At 39.5% G+C, this 14167-nt stretch overlaps 1 protein-coding gene across 4 annotated transcripts in view; it reads right to left on the reverse strand.

The window, feature by feature from the left end:
- Nsun3 (NOP2/Sun domain family, member 3) overlaps positions 1-14167 on the reverse strand; it is a 75044-nt gene that overhangs the window by 21601 nt on the left and 39276 nt on the right. The window lies entirely within an intron of this gene.

A 14167-nucleotide genomic window follows, 5' to 3' on the forward strand; every position in this document is an offset into this window, starting at 1 on the left:
CAGCCAGGTCTCACCTCCAAGCAGCCATTTAGCTATGGATTCAATAATCTACTGGTGAGCTTGACAGCCTCCTGATCCAACTTCCTACAAGCCCACCAGCTGGTCTCTGGGGTATACTTTTGATCCAAATCATAACAGTCTTTAAAAAAAAAAATGGAATAAATTATTTGGGGTGACCTAAGACAGCCACTGTGCACGTTGGCCCCCAAATAAAGACCTCTGATTTGTACTTTGAAGGGGGCCTCTAGAGTTGCAGCCAGGTCATTATGAAGTAAAGTCACCAGGAAAAACTCACCACCTTTAAAATAAACCTCTAGTCCATTACTGTCTCATTACAAAATAAAAATGTATATTCAAGGATTACCAGATAGTTAAGGATAAGATATGCTGAATAAATGTGTAAGAGAAATAACACAAAACAGACAACAACAAAATTATCCTAAATTAAACAAAAATTTCAGGGAACATAAGAGAAATAAGATCCAATAACTGCAGAAAGATCTGTAAATATACAACACCTATGAAACAATACTAGAATGCCATGAGAAAAGACTAAAAAACCTCTGGAAATTTAAAATATGTTTGCCAAAATAAAGACTACTCTATAGAAGTGTTTGAAAAGTGAAGCTGAAAAAACCTCCCCCCAAAAATTAGAACAACAAGAAACTGACAAAGTAAGATATGCAGGATCTATCAATGGGTCCAAAATTCAATTAGAAGAAATAAAAAGATAATACAGAGAATCTGAGAAAGGGTGTATACCTACATTAAATAGTAAGAGAATAATGAGAAAATATGACTTTTTAGATTGAAATAATTCATTAAAAGGCTAGGGTAAGTATTTGTTTACCCTAGACTCAGAGAGAGTCTATGATGTGCTGGGCATTGTTTTAGGTGTTGGACATATATCAATGAATAAAGCACTACTAACAACAAACCTCCTCAAATTATGAAGATTGCATTCTAGGAAGGAGACGGAATGCAAAAATAGGAATGTCAAGGGACGAATTGTGCCTCATCCCCAAATTCATATTTTGAAATTCAAATACCCACCACTTCAGAATGTGACTGTATTTAGAGAAGGGTCTGTAAAGAGATAATTAAGCTAAAATGAGGTCTTTAGAGTGGGGCTTTAATCAAATATGGTGTGTGTGTTTATAAGAAGAAGAAATTTGGACACAGTTTCAGAGGACAGACCACATAAAGACTCCAGAAAAAGATGCAATCCATAAGCCATGAAGAGAGCCTTTGGAAGATATTAATCTTCCTAACAGCTTTATCACAAATTTCTAGCCCACAGAACTGTCAGAAAATAAACTAATGTTTAACACCCAGCCTGTATACAGTACCTTGTGCCCACTACCGCAAACTAATACAAAGTATACACATATATGCATAAATACTCAGGCACACTAACAGACACACGTGTATATTTTCACATATACTTTTATTTAGTACGTTATTTTTGTGATAGGGACTATAAAGTAAGTTAAAGAGAAGATAAAATGATTAGGTGTGCTTGGATAATGTGAGACTGTGATTTTAAATCAGAAAGAATAGGATGTCATTTCAGAAAATGACATTTGAACAAAATCTGACTGAGGTAAGGCCCTGGGCAATCAGAGACCTGATGAGAGCGCATTCTGTGATGAAGGGACAGCAGTGAAAGACGGAAGCATGGTCAGGGAAGGAGGAAGCCAGGGTGGCTGGGCAGGATGAGCCGGAGGAGCAGAGGCGGCCGAGAGAGAACCGCAGAGTACTGCAAACTTCAACTTTAAGATGAATGAGAAACAGCCATGCTTAAACACATCACTGTTAAATTTTAAAACTTCAGGAACAAAGAGAAGGTATTAAATGTCCCCAGAAGTTAAAATGGGCTATTTAAGTGTCCCAGGAATCGGTATGGCAGTGGAATGGTACAGTCCAAATCCTGATTAAACAACAAAATAAATTCCTTTTGCAACCAACTCATCAAATAAATATGTAAGACGACTACAGAAACTTACAGATGTCTGGTAACTCAGAAATTAGACCACCAGAAGACAGAGGAGGTAAAGCAAGAAGGGAAGGTGTGATGCAGAAAACAGTGGATGCCGCATCAGAGAACAGGGAAGGCACAGCGAAGTCTCAGAAGGAGAGCTACACGGGAGGCCTCGCGGTCAGCTGTTCCTACCCCTGAGGAGAGGGAGGTGCTTGTAAAGAAGGGAAGAGGATGGAAGGAAACAGATGAAATGACTGAAACAGAAAAACGTACAGACTGGGTAAACGTAATGATCTGGTCCATGTAATTGGGAGAAAGACTGATTTTCCTATCTAATTTGGTTCCGGGAAAATTCTCCTTTCACTGGTGCTCCAATCACAACACTAAACCAATAGAGAAGCAAATTGAATTCGAGCACATTACTCCACTCTATAGTGAAAAGTCTTTACAGAATTGAACAACATACACCATTTACTGGTCTGCAATATTTAGTGTCATTTCATAGACTGCATTAGTAATGTTTCAAAAAAATTATAAAATCTCAGAATGAGAACCATCAACACTGACAACGTGAACATGAAGTCTCACTGCAAGGTACTGAGAAGTGGAAGGGCAGGAAGGATGGGAGGCAGGATGGGCGTGAAATAACCTCATTTTACAAAGAAGCCAAGAGATATTCCCTGATTACTTCTAAAAAGAAAAGAAAGGCCAAAGCATATTTAAGAGAAATTTTACATCATTAAACTAGTAAGAAATTTAGGTCTGAGTGCCCAGTACTGTAATTAAAAGTTCAGTGGTACTTTGGTTCACAAACACTTTTCTTTGCAAATAATTTGGTTCACAAACAGAAGTGTTTCACAGAATTCTGTTCTGTTTGCAAACTCCACCTCTGGGACAAACAGCCACGGCCATCCTTCCCACAAACACACAAAGATGCCCATCTCTTCCGAAGTCACAGAAGGGATGACGCTGGTGAACCGAGGCTCCCCTGTCATTGCTTCTGAGTGAGGCTGGAGAAAGGGCAGGAGGCTGGCACAGAAAAGGGCTCTTGAACTAAAAGGGCTCATTCACATTTTTATTTTTTTCCCCATGCAACTTATTTCTCTGATAATAAAAATGAAAGGGGAGATTTGACAGTGGCATAAACATCACAACTTTCCCACAGAGGTCAGTTGTTTTAAAATTTTTTTTTTACTTTTCACTGGTAAAGCATAACCTCTCTAGAACTCACTCCTTGAGAGTCAAGATAACTAAATTGAATGGTATCCAGGATTTCCAGACTCCTTACTGACTGCATATTTGGGGATGCCTATGCCGGCAGCCTTACCGTCAGTGTTTGCTATGTTCAGCGTCAATTTACTTAGTAACGTTTCAGAACAGATTATAAAGTCTCAGAGTATTATCAATGTTGACAACATGAAAATAAAAGCATCATTGTAGGGCACTGAGATATACAAGGGAGGAATGCAAGGTGGCCTCTAAAAGTCTCAAAATCTTTTAAAATGTATTTCCTCACTTCTCACTATCCTCTAAATATCCCCCAGAAACAAAGAAGGTCCATATCTAGACACTGAAGACGTGCCTGTAAGGTGAGACCTGTAGTAAAAACAATCATGTCTACATCCTAATCCCCAGAATCTATAAACATGGCTTATTTGGAGCTTTCAGTGGTAACAAACCGCCAGCTGCAGCACACATACGTTGCTTCACCAAAAGTGCCCCAGAATTTCCAGGAGGAGCACAGCCTGAAAGTACCTTGATTTTAATTTCCTAAAAAACACTTTAAACTTCTAAACCTCCAGATGTGCAAAGGCAGTAAGCTCCTGTTAAGCTTTACAAAGTGTGTCACAATGTGTTACAGCAGTAAGAAACGCATATGTGGTGTTGGTTACTTTCTCATTGTTTGTTTTACACACTAAGGCTATGCTGATTTTGCTAAAATGTGTGGACTATATTTTGTCTCAATTTCTATTGATATTAGCAAATATAGGATCCATTAAAAAATGGTTTCATGGGGCTGGGGATTTAGCTCAGAGGCACAGCGCCTGCCTGGCAAGGGATACATATGTAGCTTCTAATTGCAAATGTCAGGCTCAACTCCCAGCACCCCACCTGTTGTCAGCAGCATTCTCAGACAACACCCAGCTCAGCACAGGGCTCTTGCCTTGGGCAAGCACAGGACATCGTAAAAGAAGAGAAAAGGTGGAGCCTGAAATCTTCCAGCCACCGGGACCTCTCATAGCATCCATGCATTTATGCCGGACACACCCGGGACTCTGACCAGAGGCACTGGACGCTCTGAAAACTTTGACGACTCGTGTTCAGTCGGACCTCACCTAAGGTCCCTTGCCTTCTATCAAGAAGGATGTTCCCCATGGATAGTCTTTTCACCCTCCATCTGCCTGCACACAAGCCTGATGCCTCACTGCCTTTACCAAAGCCTGTTCTCTGCCTTGCATTGTCTATTACATCAAATATCTTTAAACTCTCATTAAAAGGACTTATTTTGGTCTTAGTTGCACAGTTAGAAAAGCCAATGCTTAATTAAATAAGCAGGATTTTTTTCTCTCATTAGAGGTGCACAAAAGTGTACAGAGGCCTCATCATTTAAAAACAATATCATCCTGGGCTTGATGTAAACTTAAATTAATTTCTGTAATGTTGCCAATGCTGGCTGATTCTTCTGCTTTGTATTCATTCCAACATTCATAATTTATCTTTCTAAAATTAGGCTCGTATAACTTAGGTTGGTATAACTTACATTAATTTATAAATAGGGAAATTGTGTGTAGCAATTAATGGCTTATCCCTCCCTCTCCCCCTTCTTCCTTCCCTTCTCCCTTCTTCCCTTCCTTCCTTCATCCTTTTTTCCTTCTCTCCTTCCTTCCTTCTTTCCTTCCTTCCATTTCTTTTCTTTTCACGTAACAAAAATGTTTATAAAATGGTCTATAATTAGAATTTATCAACACAGTACACATTAGAGTTTCTTCATTTTTTCATACATAAGTAGCAATGGATAGCCAATTTTATTTAATGCTAGAACATTCAGCGATAATCAGCTCAATAAATTAAAAAATAATACTTGTGGTCTTGGTTTCCATTATAAATTTAAAATGTGTTTTATAATACATTAAGTGAAAATTAATATACCCCTAAGGTTTAATTACCTAAATATGCAGGACTCTCTCCACTAAAATAGAATTTACATGTGTGAATAGCTATTCACACACACTTTTAAATGATATTTTTCAAAATAATTATGTTAATATTGTAAGTTTCATCTTGGTCATAAAGGGTTATTGTAGTGGGATATCTAGTTGAATAGGGAGAAAAATGAGTCAATCAGAACAGAAAAGATAATTCCTAGTAGATCTCACAAACCCACTGAGAAAATTCTAGAGAGGAAAAAAAAAGAAGAGAGATTTCAATAATAAATTCTGGAAAAGCAGTGCTATTGACCACATAAAAAGAAAAGGCAGGATTAGACAAGAAGATAAGTTGGACTTCAAGTTTAGTAGAAGGGAAAAGGGTTCTCTATCATTCACAAATTTCTTTGCTTTGCAGTTATTGTTTCTTTTTTAAATAAAAGTAAACTAAGCAATGTCCATTTTGGCATAACGGTGTTCTCTTCCAACCTTCTCTAAATAAGCAGAGGCCCCTTGGCTTCTTAGTGTCTCTTAAACATGGTCAAACAAAAGCCTGAGAAATTTGATATTAGTCACCTGTGCTATAACCACTAACCACACTGTATAAATTACTACAAACCAAGTTGTACTAAGACTGCTGAGACTTACCTTTGCATAACAGCAATGTGACTAAGCAGACTTTAAAATGTCAGGACTAACCACAGCAGAAGTAAAAGTACCACAGTGACACCTCAGTACTCATTAATTGGTTCTGAAAGGCATAATAAGTACCAAAAACTGTGAGTACAAAACCAATTGCTATGGCTGAAAACTGTAACGAGTTATGAGACAATTGACACCAATGAGTTACAGTTTCCACAGAAGAGTAACAAATAAGCAGCCAGTACTGGGACAATGAAAATGCATGGAGCAGGAAATTCAACAAATTTTGAAGCGGTCTAGTACCAAGGCATGACAGTACATGACCAGATCAGGTAGACTTCTAACCTAACACTGGAAACTTGTATTACCTGTGTACATTCCTAAAACCCAAATGCAAACTAACGGTCTTGATTAAAATGTAAGCGGGAAATGCTTTTATGCCAGTACTACGAACTGTGTACTCTCGGCACCCTGTGGCTCTGTGGCAGATGTGGGCTACTGGAACACTTCCCAAATTTCTGGTTGACTTCAGTTATTATGGAATAGGCTAAGATGAATTTTGTGCTTAAACCATTTAATTGATAAAGCTGCTAAAAACAAAACAAAACAAAACATAGTCTTATAAGAAAAACATGAAAAAAAAAAAAAAAAAAGAAAAACATGAAATAATGTTAAAACTTCCAATTTTAGAAACACAAAAATCCTCAGTAGTTTTTTAGCCATTCAGAGTATACTTGAAAGGTACTTCAGAGCTCCTATTTCTTATACTTCACTGTGATATCCAAAAAACACTCAGATCTATAGTTTTTGTTTGCTTGAAGTTTTTGGTAGATTCATGTGGCCTCAAACTCTAACCCTAAACAGACGTAAGGTTATATAAGGTCAAGACTTGCCACATGTAACAGAGAAACTGGATTGCAATGCAGGCGGCTCGGAAGATTAGTAAAGCACACTTCTGGGTGGGGTACGGAGGGGTGACCCTGGGTCCCGGATATGGTCCCTGGCCCCTTCCTCTCTGGCACTGTCCCTGTGCTCTCCTTCCAGGCCACCATTAACTAAGCGGCTTTCCTTCATCAGATCGTTCTGCCATAATGTTTCTGAGCTACAGCCTGCCTACCATGAACTGTATAACCTCTGAAACCTCTGGGCCAAACATATCACTTCTTCCTGTAAGCAGTGGGTATCAAGTATTTGGTGCCAGCAACAAACAGCTCACTAATATACCCTATGTGATATGCTACTCACATGTTTTGTTAAGAAACTATTGATATGCCTAATTATAGAGTCTTTCTCTAGACCCTACTGGAGGAAAGGGGTTATTTCATATACTGATAGGATAAGATACTGTATCACTTTTATGCTCTCCCCCCAAAATTTGAATTCTGAAATACATGTGGCCTCAAAGGCGTTGAATAAGGTTCTCGGCTTTTCTTTTAGATTGAAGTTAATTTCATTCCAAGTTTATACAGAATATCTTAACTTTAAGAAGCACCAGAGAATCTGAAGGGAGATGGCTTCGTTGTAGCGTACCTAGCTAGTATGCAGGAGGTCCTTATTAGGACAGCCACCACGCACATGCATGCACACACACACACACACACACACACACACCATCACATCGTTAAGCCCACTGATAAGCAACCTACACCCCAAGTCACCAAGGTTTCCTCGTGCTAATGTAAGGAAAGAAGAAAAACCGAATTGCTCTGTCCTCTCTCAAGACATCAAGGTTTCCCTCCCTTGACCCCAAATAGTGTTTTGCATTGTGTTTACATTTTTAAAAAACACTTCATACAGCAATAATAAAGTCTCTTTTCAAGAAATTCATTTTATCTTTCCCAAAATTAAATGCTTTTCTTTTCACTGCAGTTTCCTATCCTTGAAAGATCTGCTTAAAGGAAAGCAGAGACACAACCTTCAAGAGATACTCAAGATACCAGCTAAGAAACAAGGTGAGAATGTGCTGCTTTCTCAGCACAAAAGAGAGACCACTTTGACACCTGACTGGTCCACCTGGCTTTCCATCGAAAAGTGAACTGCGGTCCAAGGAAAATAAAAATGACCACCGGAATTTAGTACTTCCAAGGAACAAAGTATTACTTTAATGACAGCTTAAATTCAGTGTCCTTGACAAGCTAAAACAAAACTTTAAAAAAATCTAAAATGTCTTCAAATCAATATCAAAGTTTCAAAGAGAAAGTAATTCAAAGCTTAACTAAAATTTAAAATGTGATATAGGTTGCCCTATTTTTCTGATGGCAAATCTCTGAGTCTCCGAGAACGTTATACTTATAAACTATTAAGAATTCTTACACATTTTTAAAAAATATAAATTCCCCTTTTCTGTTGTATTCTTCTGGTGCTTGATTAGAATATCTGGTGTTCTGTTAGGAGGGTCAGTGTTAATTAGATCACTAAATTTAACTATTTTCTGCATTTAAAAAGGACTGAGCCCAAAATATAAGAAAAAGCCATCAGCACAGCAACAGCGCCATCTTTTGACTAAAGTAGAAAGTGACCTTTTCCCCTTTAATTCCTCATGACTTATCATTAGGAGATAAACAACTTGGTTTATGTCATCCTTATAACATGTTTGAAGTTATAGTCCTTTCTTGACTATCATTTCCGGTACTGAAGTAAAGGAATCAGAAATGTTTGTACTTTTGAAAAATTAAAATTATAGCCGGGGAAGGTGGCGCACGCCTGTAATCCCAACACTCCGGGAGGCTGAGGCGGGAGGATTGCTGCAAGTTCAAGACCAGCCTGGGTTACAAAGTGAGCTCAAGGCCAGCCTGAACTGCAGAACGAGACCTTGTCTCAAAAAGACCAAAAAAAAAAAGAGTAAAATTATAGCTAAACAATAATAAGACTAATACAATTTTTCTTCACCTTTATTTAAGCCCTTGTATTGAATCAAGGCAAGAGTACCATACAGCTGGAGGCAAATATGGGCAGAGGAAAGCAATCAGGTGAAACAGACCTGACAGTTCTCAAGTTCCACAGTACTGGCAAGATTTCCTCATTTTAGAAACTCTGGCATGGTACATGTTTTTAACCCAACTAAGAGTATAATAGCTTCAAATATTTGAAGGAACTGCAGGAGCTCAATTTTTTAATTAATTCACATTAACCATTAATATTCAGTTACTATGTTAGAGGTCCTACACGGGGCTACATTGCCAGGCTGCCCAGCACTGACTGCACAAAGCAAAACAGCGTGACAATTAACAATGTAAACGGTGCACAAAGACTGCCGGTCTTCTCCACCACCACCCAGATGACAGTCAGACTAAAGGCACAGACGAAGAGCCTCCCCCAGATGATATGGACAGACACCACATTTTTCCATAAGGACATTCTTACTCTGTTTCAGATAGAACGCTCCTGAATAAAAGGGAATGGAGACTTGGCTCACAAGATGCTGCTTCTTATGGTAACTGGGCAAAGGACATGTGATCTGCCTAGTTAATAATGACACTTTATGTTTATTTGGTGCTTAAAGAACACTTCACACACAGTCTCAATAAAACCTTATGAGGTGAGTGTACAAGGTGAACAGCCTGCCCCAATTTATCAAACCAAGGATCACAAACTCTGCCTGCCTGAAGTTACACGGTTAATTAATGCAGCACAAAGACTGCCATCCAATCTCTCACCAGAAAAAGGACTACAAACCTTACCACTGCTATCTACCCTGAAGCAAGCATTACAGCTGCTAAAATAAGTATGGAATCTAGGGCAATAAGACCTAGGATGCCGTGTGTACACCTTTTGTCATCCCAATTGCTCCAAATACTCAACGAAGGTAAAGAATGATTACATACCTTTAGGTACCCTTAACATAAAGAAACTAAGAACTAATAGGTCTAAAGCAATGACCTGAGAATACTGGCCACCTGCTCTTTTATACAGTATAAAACACCCACCTGTAAAGTCCTCCTGTACAGTTTTTAATGATAAAATGAATGGAAACAACTGCCTTATGCTGAAAAAGAATGTGTGCCTCTACTGACATTTAAATGATAGTTTTGAAGAATCTTAATAATAAATCAGATTCAGCAGTTAAAAACTCAAAAGTAGTCCTTCACTAAAATTCCAAATAATCTGAAATAATTTGATACCTATTCATTAGTCCAAATAATTTGGTAATTCAACCATAGTTTTCTTAATTATAAAAGGTAGATTAAATATTCATCTTCCTCGGAAGCTTATGAGAAAATATGTAGACATCCCATGTACATTAGAACCCGGTGCACACCTAGTGCAGGTCCTCCTCTTACCATACCCCTGGTTCAGCCATTTGTAGATTTTGTGAAAGGCCCCCCACCTTGGCTTCCTGACACTGCTCTTTCTTTGTCGCCTGCGTTTAGCTTTGTTACTCAGGTTACTTCCTTCCTACCTCTTCTATATCAGTACTCCCCACAACTTCATCAGCGGTTTATCTTTTTGCCTTAAGTCAGGTATTTTATATACGTTACTTCATTGCACTGTTCAATTAATTTTGAGACATAAATCATTACTCTCACTTTGCAGACAAGAAAACTAAGAAAAGAATGTGACTGGTACAGGGTCACCGAGGAGGAATCCAAACCAGGGCTCAGGTCCAAGCAACATAACCTGACAGCTTTGCTCTGAACAAACCAGTCTTCGCCACCCTCCTCCCTCCAAGTCCCAAGCCAGTCAATCGCCAAACTCCATGAGTTACCCGTTGGCAGTGTCGTTCAGATCTAGCACATCTCCATTTCCCTCTCAGTCACTTAGGCAAGACCTCTGTCAGGTACCACTCAATTATTATAAACTATTCCAACCAGTCCTCTCACTAATGGATTTCCCTGTTTATTACAACCTCTAGCAGGCACTTCTAATTATTCTTCAGAATCTGTTTGTATCAGTCAGGGTTTTACTGGAGAAACAGATATAAAACAGGATGTAAAAATTATATGAAATTACAAGATTGGCTTACGACGGTCAGCCAGAGAGTTGTATGGGAAGTGTGCAGAGGGTGTCTGCACACTGAAGAGCGAAGGAATCAGCCCAGGGTCTGGAGTTCACCGCAGAGTTCCGTGCAAGTCCGTACCAGGAGGCCGATGAGTCTGGAAGGGAAGGCTGAAGGATCCAAGGTGGAAGCTGAAAAGTCTACATTAGAAGCCAGGAGATGAAATCCAAGCTGAAGGTGAAGACTGGAGCTCCTCCAAAAGGAATGGAACTACCTCTGTCCTTCTTCGTTTCCCTTTTATATTGTCTAGGTGATGATCCACCCTAGGGTGGCTCCTCTACACCCTAGGGTGTAGAATTGCTGGGCCAATTGCTGAGCCAAGTTTAGTTATGCTTCTAAACTTCTCAAGTTGACATAATCAATCAACCACTACACTGTTCTTTCTGTAGTAATGGAATTTGTACTTGGGCATAGCTAAGGCCAATTTCCTAAACTGCCTCACAATGAAGGCAGTCGTATGACTTAGCTGACCGCAACAGGTAAGTGGAGGTCACACAAAACATGCTTTTTCATTCCTTGCCACTAGCTGCAGTGTGGATGACATGCTGCATGGACTGGGACTCTGATGATCGCAGAGTCCTGCAATCTCTGGATTGCCAGGACAACCCTGGGAAGCCTCAATACACTTTCAGGTATTAAATCACTGTTATCTTGAGTCTCCTTCCTCTGTTGTATTAGAAGTAAAACAACGAACACTGAGATTGGTACCACATGTGCAGTAGTTTAAGCAGAATCTAAAATGTACACCTTGGGCTGGGGATTTAGCTCAGCGGCAAAGCACCTGCCTGGCAAGCGCAAGGTCGTGAGTTCAGTTCCTGGTACCGGAGAAAAACCAAAACCAAAAAAAAAACCTAAAAGGTACACCTGGCTTAGCTGGCAGGTAATATGGGGCAAGGTCACCAACACTACAGGTTAGGACAGTGTAACAGCTGGCTACTCGTATGTTCAACTATGGAGCCCAGATAAGTGGTCAAGTATTATTCTGAGCGTGTCTGAGAGGACAGTTTGGGATGAGATTAACATTTGTATTAGTAAACTAGATAAAGCAGCTGAGTTCCACAATGGGTAGGCCTCGTCCAATCAGATAAAAGATGGAACAGAACAAAACACCAGTCAAAGGGAAATTCCCCAGCTCATGGCTTTCCCACCTGAACTGCAACCAGGGCTTGTGCCTAGAGCTCTAGTTTGCTGACTCATCCTACAAATTTTGGACTTAGCCTCTAAAACTGCCTAAGCCAATTCATAAAAACTGAATCATACTCCCCCAACACACATACAGAGTTTCTCTGGTGAACCTAATATAGCCGAAGGCTTTTGTTATTCCATATCAAAATGATTAATAAAATCACTGTTTATGATATCTTGGAAGACAGACCTCATGCTAACAATGTTTATATAACTCTAGAATAGCTGGAAGAAAATCTTAAAATATTAGTACATGTTAATGACAGAAAGGTTAGGAAAAATCTGGGGAATTTAGAAACAGAGATGAAAAACAGCTCTGCTAGGAAGACTCTGCTTACGGATTACATATAACTTAAGCCAACTGAGAATGGTGGGGGGCAAGGTACAGGGAATGAAACTCAGGACCTCATGCTTGCCGGGCAGGTGCAGCACCACTGAGCTAAACCCCTGACCCTGCCAACTGAGAAGTTAGTGCTCTGGGTCCTGTAGGAAAGAAGACTCCCTACTCCAAAGTGAGTGAAAGGGTTAAAAACGCATCTCTGAAGAGGCAGCTGCTAAGGATTGGTAATACAATGGCCTCAAGCCTTACAAAGGCAGAGTGAATGTTTTTGTTCAGAGGGCAGAAGTCAGCCCAAAAGCAAAGATGCTGCTCATACTCCATCCAATAAAAAGGAGAAAACCTCTCATACAGGCAATAAACATCAATTCCAAAAACACTACGCTCAAAGAAAAATTCCAGATAAAAGCCTAGTTGTTTAATTACAGCTTTATGAATTTTAAGAACAGGCAAAGCTATGGAAAACCAAAAGAAAGGTTGCCCTTGATGAGGGGTGTGGATAGATTGTGCAGGAGCACTGCTAGTCTTTGACAGGGCTTACGGAGTTGCCTATGTAACTGTCAGAGGCCCTGAAAATATACATGAAGCTTAGTAGGCGAGCGCATGCACACACACATTACTGAGCCCTGGCTCACCTTATAGGTAGAGGGCAGCAGCTGTGCTCACACTTCCTTTGGGAAACACCATCTTCATTCAGTTTTTCCAAACTCTAAACCAGGTTCCTGTGCAGCTAGCATTCCAAAGCTGTTTTGCAGATTCCCTCACATCAGCAAGGCTGCTGAGCGGTGGGAAGAGAAGCCTGCAGAATTCTGGTGATAAAGGTGCTTCTACTCTGTCCTGTGTGTTCTCCCTGACCTCACGGGCTGACTTCCGGCCCTGCTCAGGTCAGGCTCAGCAAAAGCACAATGACACAGGTTAAACTGTGTAACCAGCCTCACAATTGAACAAGATCTAATTTCTACATCATTTGAGGAGATTCTTCTCTGACCAAACTACAGCACAGTATTACCTCTGCTCCTGTGAGGCCAAACAGTGTGGTGTAATTAACTACCAAGTGGAAGAGGTGAGCATTCATCCTTGGCCTCTTCTTTCTAGACACTATGCAAGCTGTAATGCTTACATAAATTATATTACACAAAAATCATGATGTTTCTTCTTGGCTAGGTAAACTACTATTCATCCTTTAAATCCCACTTCAAATCTTACAGGGCCACAGAAACCTTCATTCATTCCTGTGGCATTTTTCTCTAATTGTTTTTCCAAGCAATAATTTTTCAGCTCCTTCACAATAAGGGCTATGTTATATTCACCTGTAGTTTTCTAAGTAACACAACTGGAAAGCATGTTCTTAAATTTCATCCACTAAATAAGTGAATGAATGTTATCTCAATCATCAGGCAACTCAGGAAAAGAACTTTTCTGCGTAAAATGAAAGAATATATTTAACTGCAACTAATGTACTGAATTTCTGAGTAAGGAACAGCTAGCTCAAGCAACTTCCAATGTTTATGTTACAGAACAGATGGAAATGATATAGGCCAGAGCTTTATGTGGAAGAAAAGAACTAAGTTTTTGCTAACAAATCATTTATAAAAATGAAAAAAGGTTCAACCAAACATAGACTGTAGCCAATAAGCCTGTACAGAAAGTAAAAATCTGCTAATGAGAATTACTACGTAAGCAACTGTCTCATTTCTGATGAAGTGACACAGGTGGTAACTTCTAATTAGTAAACTTGACTGTGTAAAAAACCTTGCCTGCTACTTTAAAATGCAGCACCAAAACTGCCATTCAGATATTTTGAAATCCCAGTTACCCTTGACACTGCCTTTCTATTAAGGAAGGGAAACAATAGAAGAGGTCCATGTGGAGGAGCCAGA

Source organism: Chinchilla lanigera, unplaced genomic scaffold (assembly GCF_000276665.1).
Source record: "Chinchilla lanigera isolate Chin_1 unplaced genomic scaffold, ChiLan1.0 scaffold00006, whole genome shotgun sequence".
Classification (NCBI taxonomy): Eukaryota; Metazoa; Chordata; class Mammalia; order Rodentia; family Chinchillidae; genus Chinchilla; species Chinchilla lanigera.